A 15253-nucleotide genomic window follows, 5' to 3' on the forward strand; every position below is an offset into this window, starting at 1 on the left:
CCCACAACATTTTGTCATTCTTCACATTCTGTTTCAAGGGCCAAGGGAAAGGGGTAGGGGAACAAAAATAGAGTTGGGCCTAAATCTTTGCCTCTGGGGCAAATTAATGGCAACTTGAAGCCGGATTGAGCAGAGTTTGCGGCTGTGGAGACACTTGAAAGATTATTCAAGAAGGTCAGACTTTCTGGTATATGCCTTAGTATGGAGTAGGGGTTACACAAACTAGTCGAGTGGTCAACATTAATGCTCTGCCATGACACTCTTTAAATAATGTTGACTAGTTGTGCTGTGCAGATTATGTGATTTTGACATGGTAGCCTTCACATTTCCATAATTTTCAATATAAATATGCACTTGACATTGCAAAAAACCCTGTGTTTTATTGATATCATCACCAGTGGCTTGTCAATGTCAACTCGACTTTACTCGCATAAAAGTCATCTTTAAAAAATAGAAAGTAATTCAGCGCCTAGTTTGAAGTGAAGATTGCCTCTATGAGTGTAAGAAGTCACCACTATTCACCAGAGACCAAGGCCTAGAACAATTTATGTTGCTATTTGTATCACGTGTATGGAGTTGTCCATAGGAGGCTGCTGTTTGCTTCCATTTTGTTGCTTTACCTGTCAGAAACTCCAAATGCTGGAAGAAAATCATGCTGGCTTCGAGCCAGATTGAGCAGTGTATGCTTGAGGTAGGTCCTAAAAGATTTGCAGAGTGTACTAATAGAGTCACTGGCATCTGCCTTAGTCTGGGATGGTGATTGCCTCCATTTAGGGAGGGAGGATCACTACTATACACCAGAGACCAAGGACTCTTTACGTTGCTATTTGGTTTATGTCTATGCATCTGTCATTCACAGGTATTGCAGATTCTGCTGCTGTGGATCCTTAAGGCAGGTTCTGGAAAAAGTTGTTGGGGGGACAAATAGACTTGCTAGCATTTGCCATTGTATGAAATGTTCATGAGGGACAGAAGAGTTAACACCGTTCACTAGGAACCAATGCCTAGTGAATGGGCAGAGTGGAGGACTGATTGTTGGCCATAAGGAAACAGGGGCATCCAGTGACCCTATAAATATCAACAACAACATGTTTATTTCTGACAGAGAAAGTCTTCATTTAAAAACAATTTGCCTAGCCACTTTGTCTACCCTTCTGAAAATAACAGCTTAAACCAGCCTAGGCTAGTTGGCTGGTTTTAGCTGGTCAACCAGACTGGTTTTAGAGGGGTTTTGGCCATTTACAGGCAGGTTTCCTGCCATTTCCAGCCTGGCCTTAGCTGGCCAGGCTGGGAGATGACCAGCTAAAACAAGCTTGACCAGCCTAGCCAGACTGGGAGCCCAGCTTAAACCAGCTTGGTCAAGCTGGTTTTAGCTGGATTTAGCTGGTCATTTTCAAGCCTGGCCAGCTAAGACCAGGCTGGAAATGGCTGGAAACCTGCCTGGAAATGGCCAAAACTCCTCTAAAACCAGGCTGGTTAACCAGCTAAAACCAGCCAACCAGCCAAGGCTGGTTTAAGCTGGATTTTTCAGCAGGGTAGCCACTGAGAATGTCTTAATTGCATGGCTTTTAACAACTAAAACATAGGTAGAATGAAAAATACAAATGATTGCAGTGTTTTTAATATCTGAATAAGATGATAAATGATGTTTATCATGGCACAAAATAGCACAAAGGTTGCATGCGTTACTTCTCCCCCTTTTTACCCTGTAATTAGCAATAAAAATGAGTGAGACAGAGTTGAATGTGAACATGACAAATATGACTAATTATCTAAATCCTCTGGCTTATCCCTCTGCAAATCAACATCTGAATATCAGAGAAGGACAATATGTCTCCTCTAAGCTAATACAGCACTTAATTAAATCTTAGAGTGCTTTCAGCGGTCCATATTAAAACGACTCTGACTTAATTAAAGATGATTAATAATTCACCCATCCCGTCGAAGGGAGATATTCAGAGAAATAAGAGTAATGAACACCTGCTCTCACATTGTTTCAGAGGTTTAGGCGGCAAAACCATGCATCATCTTTAGGTGGATCTCTGTGGAGTTCGTGTTTCCTAGGTAAGACATGATTCTTACAATGTTGTGATTTGCAAGAACACTGAAAGTGCTCAAAGAAAGAAAATAACTTCAACAGGCAAATTCATGCTAATGAGCATCTGCTATATTGGTATTGCAGGGCTCGAAATTGCGACCATTTTGGTCGCATATGCGCCCGAAATTTAAGCTATGCGACCTCATAATATATATTGGGAGCATTCGTGCGACTGCATATAATGTTTGTAGTGTGACCCGTTTTGTTTTTTTTCTATAAACATGGTAAAACCGCTATATTGTTTCATATTAGCTGTCAATCACTCAAGACTTTCCGCTGTCAGATGACAGGGAGGGCGCTTTTGTGACCGCTAATCTCGACACTGAATCCCGATGAGTTGCATGCACTGCACGGCAATTCGTAACTTTTTCATACGTTTCCTCATGAGATCAGGCTGAAACAGCGCAAATGTCCGCTAAATCAACATCGCCAAAGAAGCTTGCCTTTACTGAGTTTAAACTGATGCGGGTTACAACAAAGAACAGTATTGCACCGGTGGTCATCGTGAGAATCCTGCTCTGCACCCCCTCATATATTGGGCCGGCTGACTCGTATACTTTTCCGCAAACACAGAAAATGTAATTCACCGCGTAACGAGGCTGAGCATTAAAAAGACACGAACCGAAACCAAAACTTTTATAAGGGAGACTTTTCTTCCTTTCTTTTGTCCGTTCTTTCTTGAGGTGTATATTATTTTTTTAATTTAATTACTGATGACTGCTTTGCAGCTTTCAGCATTGAATTGAATGATTTATTATAGTATTTTGTTTGTTTGGTAGCAGAAATATTATTTATTAAATTGACATGAATATAAAAACAATAGTACAAAATAAATATTTACAATGCACTACAATGCTTCATTTGTGTTTGATGCAAACATCAATTTATTTTTCATAAAGTAACAGTAGGACTTTATATAGCAGATAACTTACATTAGCATGATGATGAGAAATATAACTCATTATTTGTATTTTTGTCATCATCGTCATCGTTAATATTTTCTAATTATTCAACATTCATTTTGGAATTATTGAACAAATATTAAGTCATCATTAACGTTACTTAGATAGTTGTTTCTGGGTTTTGTTAGTCCTAATTGATGTTGTTTTCAAATACAATAAATCCCTTAATATACAACTTGTCAAATATATCATTCAGTTTTGGTGGGTGCTCCTACATTTTTTCTGGTGCTCCTAAATATTTCATGTTGGGAGCACCGTTGCAACCAAGTAAGAAAGTTAATTTCGAGCCCTGTATTGTACTTTTAATTCCTACAAAATTGCAGCTTAAGCTGGTTGCTATATTGTTAGCATGTCAGCTAATCACCATAGAAAGTTCATGATTGTCATAAGGTAATTTAAAACAGCTGAAGCTGCTATTTAGTTGACCATTAAGTCCATTAAGATTAGTGAGTAAAGCTGATTTTAGAGAAGAGCAGCTAGCTGGCTAGACAGCCAGAAGCTAGCAACACATGCAGCTACTAGCTTAAACTTGACTTTCTAGAAGGCTATTGTTGTACAACAGGGCTACAACAGAGCGACACACAATTGACAGTATTCTCATGCTCTCACGCCACACATCCATTTTCTCACTCAGAAAAATCATCCCATGAATACTTTTTTCCATTAAAATAAAGACGGTGTCGAAGACTTTTATTGTTTTATAAAGATGTTATTCTCTCTATGTGCAACCGATCCAACGCTGGTGAAGGCAATGTAGCCACCATGCTGTCCTGAAATTAATATATTTATATTATACAAAAAATTTTTTTAAATGATCTTAGCATATCACTTCAGTTGCATTTTTACATGTTTTCCTGTTACATTAAGAATAGATTTTTTCATGTATTTATTTATTTATAATAGAATATTTGTATAATAGTAATGATATTCTAATTTGTACTAAATATTTGTAAAATTATTTATTAAAGTAAGATATTTATCATTTTATATATTTATAAATAAACGGGGGAGTGGTTTTGTTGTGGGGGCGTGGCTTGTGGAAATGGGAAAGGCCTAAATTCTCACTCCGAGCTAAAGCCAAAAGTGGGCAGCCCTGTTGTACAATGAGTTTAAAAATAAAATCTGGAAACGGATAAAACCCTATCACAGAGAAACGAGATGTGAAATAATAACTAAGAATAGCTAGAGGCTTCGACTAGCTTTGCAGCTTGTCTCATTAATGCTAATTGTGCTAACACACCACTGGACTTCATGAACATGTAATTACAGTAAAAAACATTTTTTAAGACGATAAGACATTGTTAGGTTGTCACTTAACTAGAAAATGTGTTTAATGATATGCTAACATAGTTGATATATACATATTTTAAAAGTATTAGTTTGTTATACTTCTGTTACATCTGCTCACAAAATGTTTCAGAGTTTTTGGCGGCAAAACCAATCTTCTTTAGGTGGATCTCTGTGAAGTTTGTACTTCCTGGACCTTACATAATTCAGACTGGTTTGTAATATTAGATATATATATATATATATATATATATATATATATATATATATATATATATATATATATATATATATATATATATAACTGTGCTGTTCTCACGGGTGCTGTCTGATATTGCACAGATGATATTATAACTTATTAATTGGATACGTCATCTTAAAAGCAGTAATGGTCTTTTTATGAGCTGCAATATTAGTTTCTTCTTAGTGAATGCATCCTAGTCCAGTTTTGCCATGTTTCCTGACTTGTTTCGTTCTTTGCTTATCTTGCTTATTGCCTGCACTGACCTCTGCCTGTGACCACGACTACGCTTTCGGAGTACTCTCATGATATCTTATGTTCCTGTAGACCACTGCCTGTTTGATTAACGTGTACAAAAACTGCTTTTGGACCTGCAACTCCGTTGTCACCCCGACTCCAATTTTACAAAAGACTCGGGGCTTAATTTGTGCGGGAAGAAGTCAGATCCGGATCCGGCACCTCTGAAATCTGATCCGGCATCTAATTTCACCAATCCCCCTTCTCACACGCACACCTCCTCTACCCGCTCTTTACTTTCTTCCATGACTTCCCAACACTCTTCAATTTCGTCCACGACACCTCTCCCTCCTCTGGTAACATGCTGAATCCGTTACCCCAATCTGTTCCAGGATCTCGCAATTTACAAGTCAAGCACTGTACATTATATACAGTCCATGTAATCAGTCTGTGATGAGCTTCCGGCTATGTCTGTGTGTGCAATTAGGGACAGAACTGGAACTGGTGTGTGTATGAGGTGCATGATAGGATTTGTAGTTCATATCAGTGGTAGATTTAGAGTTATCCAGTGATCTAGCAGTTGCAGGTTGTGACACTAAGTAAGACGTTATTGCAAATGTCAACCAGATGCTAATTCTGAATCTAATGAAGTATTGTGGCCCTTTAATTTTGCATTCTGTATTGCACTCCCAGTGCATTTGATTAATCATTTAGAAGGTAGAATGTGTTTCCTCTCCTCATCAGATCAGTTTGACTGCACTTTTAACCTGCTCCTGCCTCATTCCAATTGTTTTACCATATAATGCACTACTGGAACAGTTGGATCCAGCATTGTTAGGAACAACAGACAAAATGTCTTGTCTCTGATTTCAAAAATTGTACTGCATCCGAAGCAATTATGTTCGTGGAAGCTCACCTTCCTTGGTTTGTCTTGTCAAAGCTTTTATCTCTAAATAGCCTTCGATTTGTGCGGCTTCTCGCAGTCATTAGTTTTATTTCAGTCCTCCCTGAGTGCCACAGCATGATGCAGCGCCGTTATAATGCACTTTCTTTTTGCCATATTTAAATCAATGTCATGAAATCATCCATTTTTAGGCATCTCGAAAGATGAATCTGCTAGTCTCTAATCATTTATCAAAAACAAAAAAAAAGCTGTCATTTTTTATTTACCAGCGATAACTTAAAATCGTGCTCATGAATTAGGCTTAAACATGAATTTGTTACTCAATGCAAAAGTCAACTTAACGAGGACGTGTCACATAAAATAAATGTTTAAATGGAGAACATGGAGAAAGCTTGTCAGAAACATTTGATTTATCAGCAGCCTTGCCTGACTATGTTAAATAATTGTTTCAACAAATTAGCATTAATGCATTTTCGTTTAGATTTATTCATTTAGCAGACGCTTTTGTCCAAAGCGACTCACAATTGAGGAGGCATTCAACAAGAAGCAGCGATACACACAGGGGATTCTGCTATTTAGCTCCAACTTGCCTCAACATAACTCGACGCATGTTTCTAGAAAGCCTAGAAAAAGCTTGATTAGCTAGCCCATGTGTGTCTGATTGGGGTTGGAATTAAACTTTGCAGGTCACCGGCACTCCAGGACCGAGTTTGGGCACCCCTGTAGTAGAGTAACGATGGGGAGTGTTTTTTTGTTTTTGTTTTGTTTTGTTTTGGTTGTTATTTTTAAGAGAGAGAGAGAAAGAGAGTGTAGTGTTTCTACAGGTGGTTTGTCAAACCCACTCACCTATGTGAGCATATTTTTTGAGACTTTAATTTTACTTTACCTCATTAATATAGCACAATACAATGATCATTGACTAATGTTCTCTGCATAAGTTTACTGGTTGGCTAGCTACTATTTTGCCCAAAAATAGGTTTAATTACTAATATTTAGCTTAAAGATTCAAGAAACCCCTTGAATATTTTTTTTTTTTAAATGTTAACAGATTTGAGTGTGTTGAGCATCAGTTCAGACAACATTAGCAGCTGCCATCTTTAATTGTGGGGAAAACTGGATAATTTTAAGCTTTTGTCAGCTAATTTCATATTCCGGGTTCATAAGGATTTTTGGTCCAGGATCAAAATTGTTGATGTAGCGCACAAAACTACAAGTGAAGTGATGACGCATGGATTTGTTATTATTATTGCTGAGTTTTCTTATCCTATGAGAAGAGCCTGTTTCTGAATTATTCATGACTGCGCCTGTTTTCCGAAGGCAAGACAAACCTGCCAGTGCCAAGCTGTGAGACCCAATGTTGGTGACTGGGTGAGACCGCGTCCATGGAACCACGGCACACAGTATTTAGCCGTTCATGAAGTGTTGTATAGTAAAGTATACTATTTTTTATCTGTTAGATATATATATATATATATATATATATATATATATATATATATATATATATATATATTTGTTTCTACCTTGGGATACTCATCCCAGATATTATGCCAATTCCAATTTTTAAATGAAAATGTTGCATAACTGAAAAAAATGTGCATTACAGTATTTCAATAATCAAGTTAGAAAAAATAACATTGTGCAAACATTGTTATCATGACCATATAACCCTCCAAAGCAACATTCTCTCATTCTGAAAATGTAGTCCAGTATATATATATATATATATATATATATATATATATATATATATATATATATGTATATATATATATATATATATATATATATATATATGTATATATATATATATATATATATATATATATATATATATATATATATGTATATATATATATATATATATATATATATATATATATATATATATATATACTTTTTTTTTTTTTTTTTTTTGCAAAATTATAGCCAGAAGCCAGAAGTACACATGGTTGCATTTCATTTTGCAGAATAAAAAATCCTTTTAGCGCTTACCAGCTGACCACTTAACTCGGTATGGATGGCTTTCTTGCTGTTACCAGTTTGTCCCATTAGCTCGCAAAGTATGTTGGTGAACTTGAGATGCAGAGAAGAGTTAAACATGATGGCGGGGTTCCACTCCGGTGAACAACAGTTCCAGAAACCAGGTAAAACTAAACAAGTAAATAACAGAGTAAGAATCTAAATCTTAAAAAAAATAAAAATAAATCTCAAATTTGATTTGGCATAAATCAGACCAGGGCTTTACTTTTTCTGTATTGCTTTTAAAAATTGTTGGTTGGGTGGGCGGGTCAATCAAAACATCTAGTTGAGTTTAGGGAAGGAGGAGGGTGGGTCAGTTGATCGGTCAGTCAGTCAGTCATTCAAAAATTTAAACAGTCAGTTGACACCGGCCTCTGGTGGGTTTACACGAGAACAGTAGGCATGAATCGCACTTGCAAGATAAGTTTGAGTTCTCAAAAAGTGTACACAGTGGCTTCAGGAGGATTCGTGAAAACAAAAACTGCAAAAAACAAAGCTCCTGGGACCAATTTTGGTGGTTGGAGAGGGGTGGCGACTGTAGAGGGAGGGGGGGCGTGCATGAGAAGTGAAGAGTGGGGTGGGGGGTTAAAAGAAGGGGAACAAACTGAAGAGCGGAGAGCGGATAAGGAGATTGTTGCGCGTTGGGTTTGGTGCGCATAGGGACTGTCCCAAAATGCTGGATGGACTGTACCAAAAAAGCAGAGGGGCGGGGGGTTGGGGGAATTCCGGGAGTTTCCCGGGAGACAGAACAACACAGGAGATGGGACTGAAATATGGGAGACTCCCGGGAAAAACAGGAGTGTTGACAGGTATACACCCCAACAACTTTTTCCAAGACCTGCCAGCAGCAGAATCTGTAAACAGCAATTCTTTATGAATGACAGATGCATAAACATAAACCAAATAGCAAAGTAAAAGAGTCCCAGGCCTTGGTCTCGGGTGAATAGTGGTGACACCTTCCCTCAATGGAGGCAATCACCATCCCATGCTAAGGCAGATGTCAGTGACTCTATCAGTACACTCAAATCGATTGTGTATTTTACAGCTCATCTAAAAATAAAACTGAACTCACTATTTATCTACCCTCAAGACGTTCCAAACCTTTAAGTATTCTTTCTTCCGTTGAACATAAAAGAATATATGTTAAAAAAAGCTGAAAAATTGAAACCATAAATTCCATAGTAGAAGGTTTCAGGGTTTCTTTAAATAATATATTTAGTGTTCAACAGAAAACAGAAACTCGAACAGGTTTGGAACAAATGGAGGATGAGTAAACAATATGTTTTCTTTTAGTTTTAAACAAACCATCTCTTTAACCATTCTTTCTTTCAGTGAAGTTGCTTTGAATTGATCTGCATAATGGAAAATAATACATCAACTCAAACTGAATTGAATTTAATTTGAGTTTTTTAGAAGGCCTCGACTGACCGGCCTCAATTTAGACTGGCATCTAAATAATCTCACGACGGTGGATCCATCTGTTCGTCTGGCGGCGATCACGTCAAAACAGACGCTCGCTCAAACTATCCCGCTCACCAGAGTCCTGCCTGGTTACTACCGATCTATATCTGCTCCGGACAACAGAGCCAAGCGCAAATATGGTCCAACCTCATTCCACATTAGAAGGAAAAAGCCAATTTCATCCCAAACCACTTTCCAATCTCTTCATCCCGAGCGATGTTTGCTCACCATTCAAAACCATGCTGAAATTTTCATGCCTCATTTTGCAAGCAGGAGGGCATTATATTTTGGCTGCCGTTCCTCGGTGGATGAATCAAGGTTATATAAAGATGCACCAAAAAGATGGATTAATGAAAACAGGTGGATTTTCTTCCATTTGGAATGTGCCGAATCCAAGTCTAAACAAGCAGCGCTAATGGTTCCGGAATCCACTAAGGATTTCAGAAATAATAATGTTTAAATAAAGCCAGTTTTTTCTATAAACAAGCAAGCCAATGGGGTAAGCAAAATAATCTTGTTTTCGCTTTGAGATAAGAATCGTTTGCTTACCCCAGTGTAAAGAAAAGTTCAATTGAATTGCACGACCCCAAATCAGAAAAAGTTGTGACTGTGTAAAAAACGCCCAAAGAAAATAGTGATTACCAAATTAACTTTGACTTGTATTTCATTGCAGACAATATGAACCGGTCAACTTCATTTTATTTGTAATTACAGATCCTTTCCTTTCATTCAGACCTGCAACACATTCCAAAAAACGTTTGGACAGGAGCAATTTAGGGCTTGTAAGCAGGTTAATTAGTTAAATGATGATGATGATGAAACGGGTAATATCAATAGCAGAGATGGCAAAAGTACACAAATCTTTTACTAAAGTAGAAGTACAGATAGTCATGTTAAAAAAAAATCTGGTAAAAGTTAAAGTACTGACTACACTTTTGTACTCAAGGAAAAGTAAAGAAGCAGGTCTTAAAAATGTACTTTAGTAAGGGTTCATATGGGTGCTGGAAATCCTGAAAAATGCTTGATTTTTAATATAGTGTTTTCAAGGTTATAAAAGTGTCAGAGTTCTGCCACTCTGGTCTTGTGAATTCTTGTTTTGGTGGCAGAATCCGAACACTGGCCCTGTCTTGTCCTGTTTCTGTCATTGTGTGTGTCTCTGTGTGCACACTTTTGTACTAGTGTTTGTGTTTGTTCTGTCAGCATCGCGCTGCTCAATTCTCGGCGCCTCCGTCTAGTTAGTTTTGTTTGGTGCTGAGATGAAGCATGCTTGTTGCATATGAGTGAGCGCACGGTAAGGTGTTTATCTATCGTGTGCTTGTGTCTTGCGTCTCTTGTCAACGCACGTGGCTTGGTGTTTACATTGTGGTCGCGTGCTTTTGTTGTGTGCTTCAGTGTTGTTTTTCTTGTCATAAGAACATGCGGTTAATGAGTTCTCTCATTGGCTGCGTGTTCAGTCTTGTTTTATGTGAGCGCATGGCTTGTGTTGTCTTTGTGTCATGTGCTCTCCTGTCTATTGTCTAGTCCCGCCCTCCTTGTTAATTCATTACCAGTTTCTCATGTTCACCTGTTTGTGTCAATTTACTTCTGCTTTATAATCCCCTCATGTCAGCTGTCCTTTGCCAGTTCATCATCATTATTTCCCTGTCCTGTGAGATCCAGTCCTGTTTGTCCTGCCAGCCCATCCAAGTTTGTTTGTTTTACAGTTATGTTTTTCCCCCTCGGGGTGGTTTTTGTTGTCCTTTTTGTTTTATTTTAATTAATAAATACTATTTTCTGTTGCATTTGAGTCCTCGCTCCCTCATCCTTCCTGAAACCTTGACATAAAAGTGCTTGAACCTGCTTGAATTTGAAATTGCAGGGCTCGAAATTGCGACTGTTTTAGTTGCATATGTGCCCAAACTCATCTATGCAAGCTCAACATATATTTGGCAGCATTCGTTTGGTGTGGGACCAGTTTTCATTGCAAAATGTTCACAGAATGTGCATATTTAGGAGACGTTCACGCAGATTTTTTTTTTTTTCTAAAAACTTCAAAACATAGCACTTGGAAATAGTTTAAAACAGTTGACACGTAAATAATTGTTTGCAAACGTCATCTGAAAAACAACAACGGTCTTTTTTATTAGCTGCAATATTAGTTTTATCTTAGTGAATGCAAGCCCTTTTGCAATGGTGAACGCACTGCAGTTGCACGACTGATAACATTGTGAAATAGAACATCTCGTGATTAAAATGTGTGGCAAACGCTGCAACCTGCAAACTCCATCCCTCAGGCTTTACAGTGAATGGCGCAAACCCATGAAGGTTTCATTTGTTACACCAATTTTGAATAGCAATGCACATGAAATATCATGAGCGACTTGTTACAATATTAGATTGAAAGACCAGAGAACTCCTGAGCGGTATGATCAACAAGCATTTGAATGGCATATTTTTAAACTAGAATGTGTCTCTCTTGTTTACCTGTGATCTGATCAAGCAAAGTGTGTCTTGTTATTGTGTAATCAGGTCAGCATCAGTCATTTTAAATTCGCCGTCTCCCGCTGTCTCATCTGCGCAGTCATTCTTGCCTTTCTCATAGTCATCTTCACAAACTAGCCCACATAGGCTACTGTGCGGCACATGACTGCCTTGGTGGAAAAAGCGGCGCACTGCAGCACGCAGGTGCGCAATGATAAAAATAGACTGACTGCATAAAAAAGGTGCTTAGATTGCACAATGACAAGAAATAATATAAGTTGCGCTACCAAACAGATGAAAACGAAAGTGATGAGCCTGATTTAAAAATGTAAGGAAGTAAAAGTAAGAGTAAAATTAAAACATTGTCAGAAAAATAAGTAGTGGAGAAATGTACTGATACCAGAAAAATTGAAGCGTTTGTACTTTGTTATTTCCCATCTCTGATCAACAGAAAATTGAAATAATAATCTGGTAGAAAAGCAAATCCAATAAAGGTCTCTTCCTTTAGGAGCGAAGATGGGCAGAGGATCGCCAGTTTGCCAACAAATAGGAAAATGTTTGGATATTTCACCTTCAACAGTGCATAACATCATTAAAAGGATGAATGAATCTGGAGGAATTTTGGTATGTAAAGGACATCGGCGCAAGCCTAAGATAAACAACCATGATCTCCCAGGTGGCACTGCATCAAGAATCATCGTAAGTGATGGATTTAGGACTACTTCGGCAAACCTGTCAAGTATGACAATACATAGTTGCATCCACAAATGCCAGCTAAGACTATACTGTGCTGAAAAGAAGCCCTATGTTAACAGTGTCCAGAAGCACAGTCGACTTCTCTACAAAGTCCTGGCTGCGGAGGAAAAGGATACAGGTGCTTGACTTGTCTGCCTGCAGTCCCGACCTGTACTGTTGCCTACCTTAAGACTTGTTTGCAGGAAGAATAGGACAAAATGACACCTGAAACATTTCATCACTTGCTGTCTTCAGCCCTAAATGAAGTTTCACAAACTAATTTCGAGAGGAGCACGTGATATGATTGACTACAGCTGGCCATTCATCTACACTCATTAGCTAGCCAATCAGATCCATCCAAACTCACTATAAGTAACCTAGCTAAGAACTACTCCCTTATCTTCGTTTTCCCGAAGAAACACCTCATCCACCCCTTCTCATTTCCTCTTTTTACGAGGGGAGCTCTCGAGAACACATGACCTCGTACTCCCCTCACATGCTCTATGGACCTGGCGGGAGCCCTGGGCTCAACTACCTCCGAACTCAGGGTTCTCTCCCGGGAGAGCATGCCAAACCTGCTAACTTGCTAACAAGTTGTCAAACAGTATCTAAGTGTGAACTCTTGAAATGTCTTTTAAGTGTTGTGAAAAGAAAATGCAACATTACAAGGTGGAAAATGCTTTACTGTTTACACTTTTTTTTTTTTTTTGGAATTTGTCGCAAGAACCAAAATTGTAATACCTGTTTATTTAAGAAATAAAATAAAATTAAGAGGAACACTTTAAATAATATTTGTTGTTGTCTGCAATGAAATACAAGTCAAAGAAATCACTACTTTTTTATATGTTTGCATTTTTTATACTGCCTCAACTTTTCTGAATTGCAGTTGTAGTAAAATGGTTTGAGATTTGTTTCAACTGCTTTATTTATTCTGAAAACGTTTTTAGTTTTGGACATGGCTCTCAAATGTCTAGTTCTGGCACACTGTCCAAAAAATCGAATAAAGTATATCTTTTACTACAGCCATATTATTTTATGCCTCATTTTGCAACCAGGAGGGCATTATATTTTGGCTGCCATTCCTTTGCGGATGAATCGAGGTTATATAAAGACGCACCAAAAAAGAAGGATTAATGAAAACAGGAGGATTTTCTTCTTTTTGGAAGGTGCCGATTCCTAACTCTAAACAAGCAGCGCTAATGGTTCCAGAATCCGCCAGGGATTTTTTTTTAGCTGGTTGGCTGCTGGTCACACATACCACCCACTCAATTAAAGTAGCTGAAGGAAAGAAAGCCCACGGGACGCTTGGATGGAAGACGAGGTGTGAGTCGTGTGGCAGCAGTGTGGAGGCAGAATGAAGAGGAGGAACATCCACATGAGCGCTGATGCAAGAGAAAAGGCCCCCAACTCCTTGCCTTTAGGTTTAGTCACTGCATCCTTTGTGGCCGGCGGACGTGACTGCTCTCTAGATCGATTCTCAGAAAAGCATTACCAAGCCGAAACAAACCGCAAATGTGTTGTGAATGCAAGTCCCCAAGAGCGTTGGGGAGTAACTAACAAAAAGTAGGAACTCGGCTAACCTGACTGTGTACTGCTGTAGTGCGAAAGCTCAGTTACTGTGTGTGAGTGTGTGTATTTCAAAGACTGTGGAATACACAATATCGACACTTGTGTAGTCGTGAATAGGGGAAAATACAATGGTTAATGTGGACGCTCTAGGGAAGGAAGTACTGTAAATGAACCAGTCATTAGACAGTATATAACTCCAGTTAAGTTGCATAATTTTAACCCAGATATCCCCAGATACATGCCTTCAATGTAAACAATAGAACGGAATTTTATTTCATTGTATGTGGGAGTGTACTGAAGTCTGTTTTTGCAGTTAAACTGAAGTTAAATCAATGGTAAAGTAATTTCTCTTGATTCCAGCTTGTGTATATTGCATATTTGTCCATTGAACTTTAACGTGACCAAACATTAAATATTTCTGCTAATTCTATATTTGCTTGAACTTAAAGGTGTAATTTCATGTTCGTGGACAAAAGAGCCAAGATTCTCATAGAAATCAGTCAAGTTTGTTGAAGGAAAAATCATGGTTTGGGGTTCCATTCAGTATGGGATGTGCGAGAGATCTGCAGAGTGGATGGCAAGATCAACAGCCTGAGGTATTAAGACATTTGTGCTGCCCATTACATTAAAAACCACAGGAGAGGGCAAAATCTCCAGCAGGATAGAGCTTATTCTCATACTTCAGCCTCTACTTCAACGTTCCTGAAAGCAAAGAAGGTCAAGTTGCTCCAAAATTGGCCAGCCCAGTCACCAGTTGTAAACATTATTGAGCATGTCTGGGGTAAAATGGAGGAATTGATGAATGGATGAATTGCAAGTATCTTGATGAACTCTTCTGTTAAGTAATAAGACTTTTGTCTAAGCAAAGTCAGACCTTACTGTTCTAATTAAATCATTAAAAACTATGACATGATCATTTTTATTTTTATTTTGGTCAAATAAGCGTAATCTACAGGCCTTTGCCTTTCATAAACCACTTCAGTCAAGTTATTTTGTGTTGATCCTAAAATTGTAAAGGCGACAAGACGTTTGTCAGGTAGTGTATTTTGTAAAGCTATTTGTAAAATATTGGTCCCTCTTCAGAATAGACAAATATATTATTGTTGTATTATTTAATATTACTACATGTATTTTATTTTATACATTTATTTTGAGTTATCTATTATTTTTGTTATTAAACTTGTATTATTAAACTCAAAATTTAAACCTTTGGCAATCTGTATGGCAATGTTTAAAATAAAAATTGTTTAAAAAGGCAATCATCGATTGCCAGAAAC

The 15253-nt window shown here is 37.9% G+C and overlaps 1 long non-coding RNA gene across 1 annotated transcript in view; it reads left to right on the top strand.

Annotated features, from left to right (window-relative positions):
* LOC147838619 (uncharacterized) overlaps positions 1–14329 on the top strand; it is a 65285-nt gene extending 50956 nt beyond the window's left edge. Inside the window, exon 3 of the long non-coding RNA XR_015522309.1 lies at positions 12181–14329. This is a non-coding gene — a long non-coding RNA (uncharacterized LOC147838619). The remainder of the gene's footprint in view (positions 1–12180) is intronic.
* The last annotated feature ends 924 nt before the right edge of the window (positions 14330–15253 follow it).

This window comes from Danio rerio, chromosome 22 (genome assembly GCF_052040795.2).
Source record: "Danio rerio strain M-AB ecotype USA chromosome 22, GRCz13ab, whole genome shotgun sequence".
Lineage (NCBI taxonomy): Eukaryota > Metazoa > Chordata > Actinopteri > Cypriniformes > Danionidae > Danio > Danio rerio.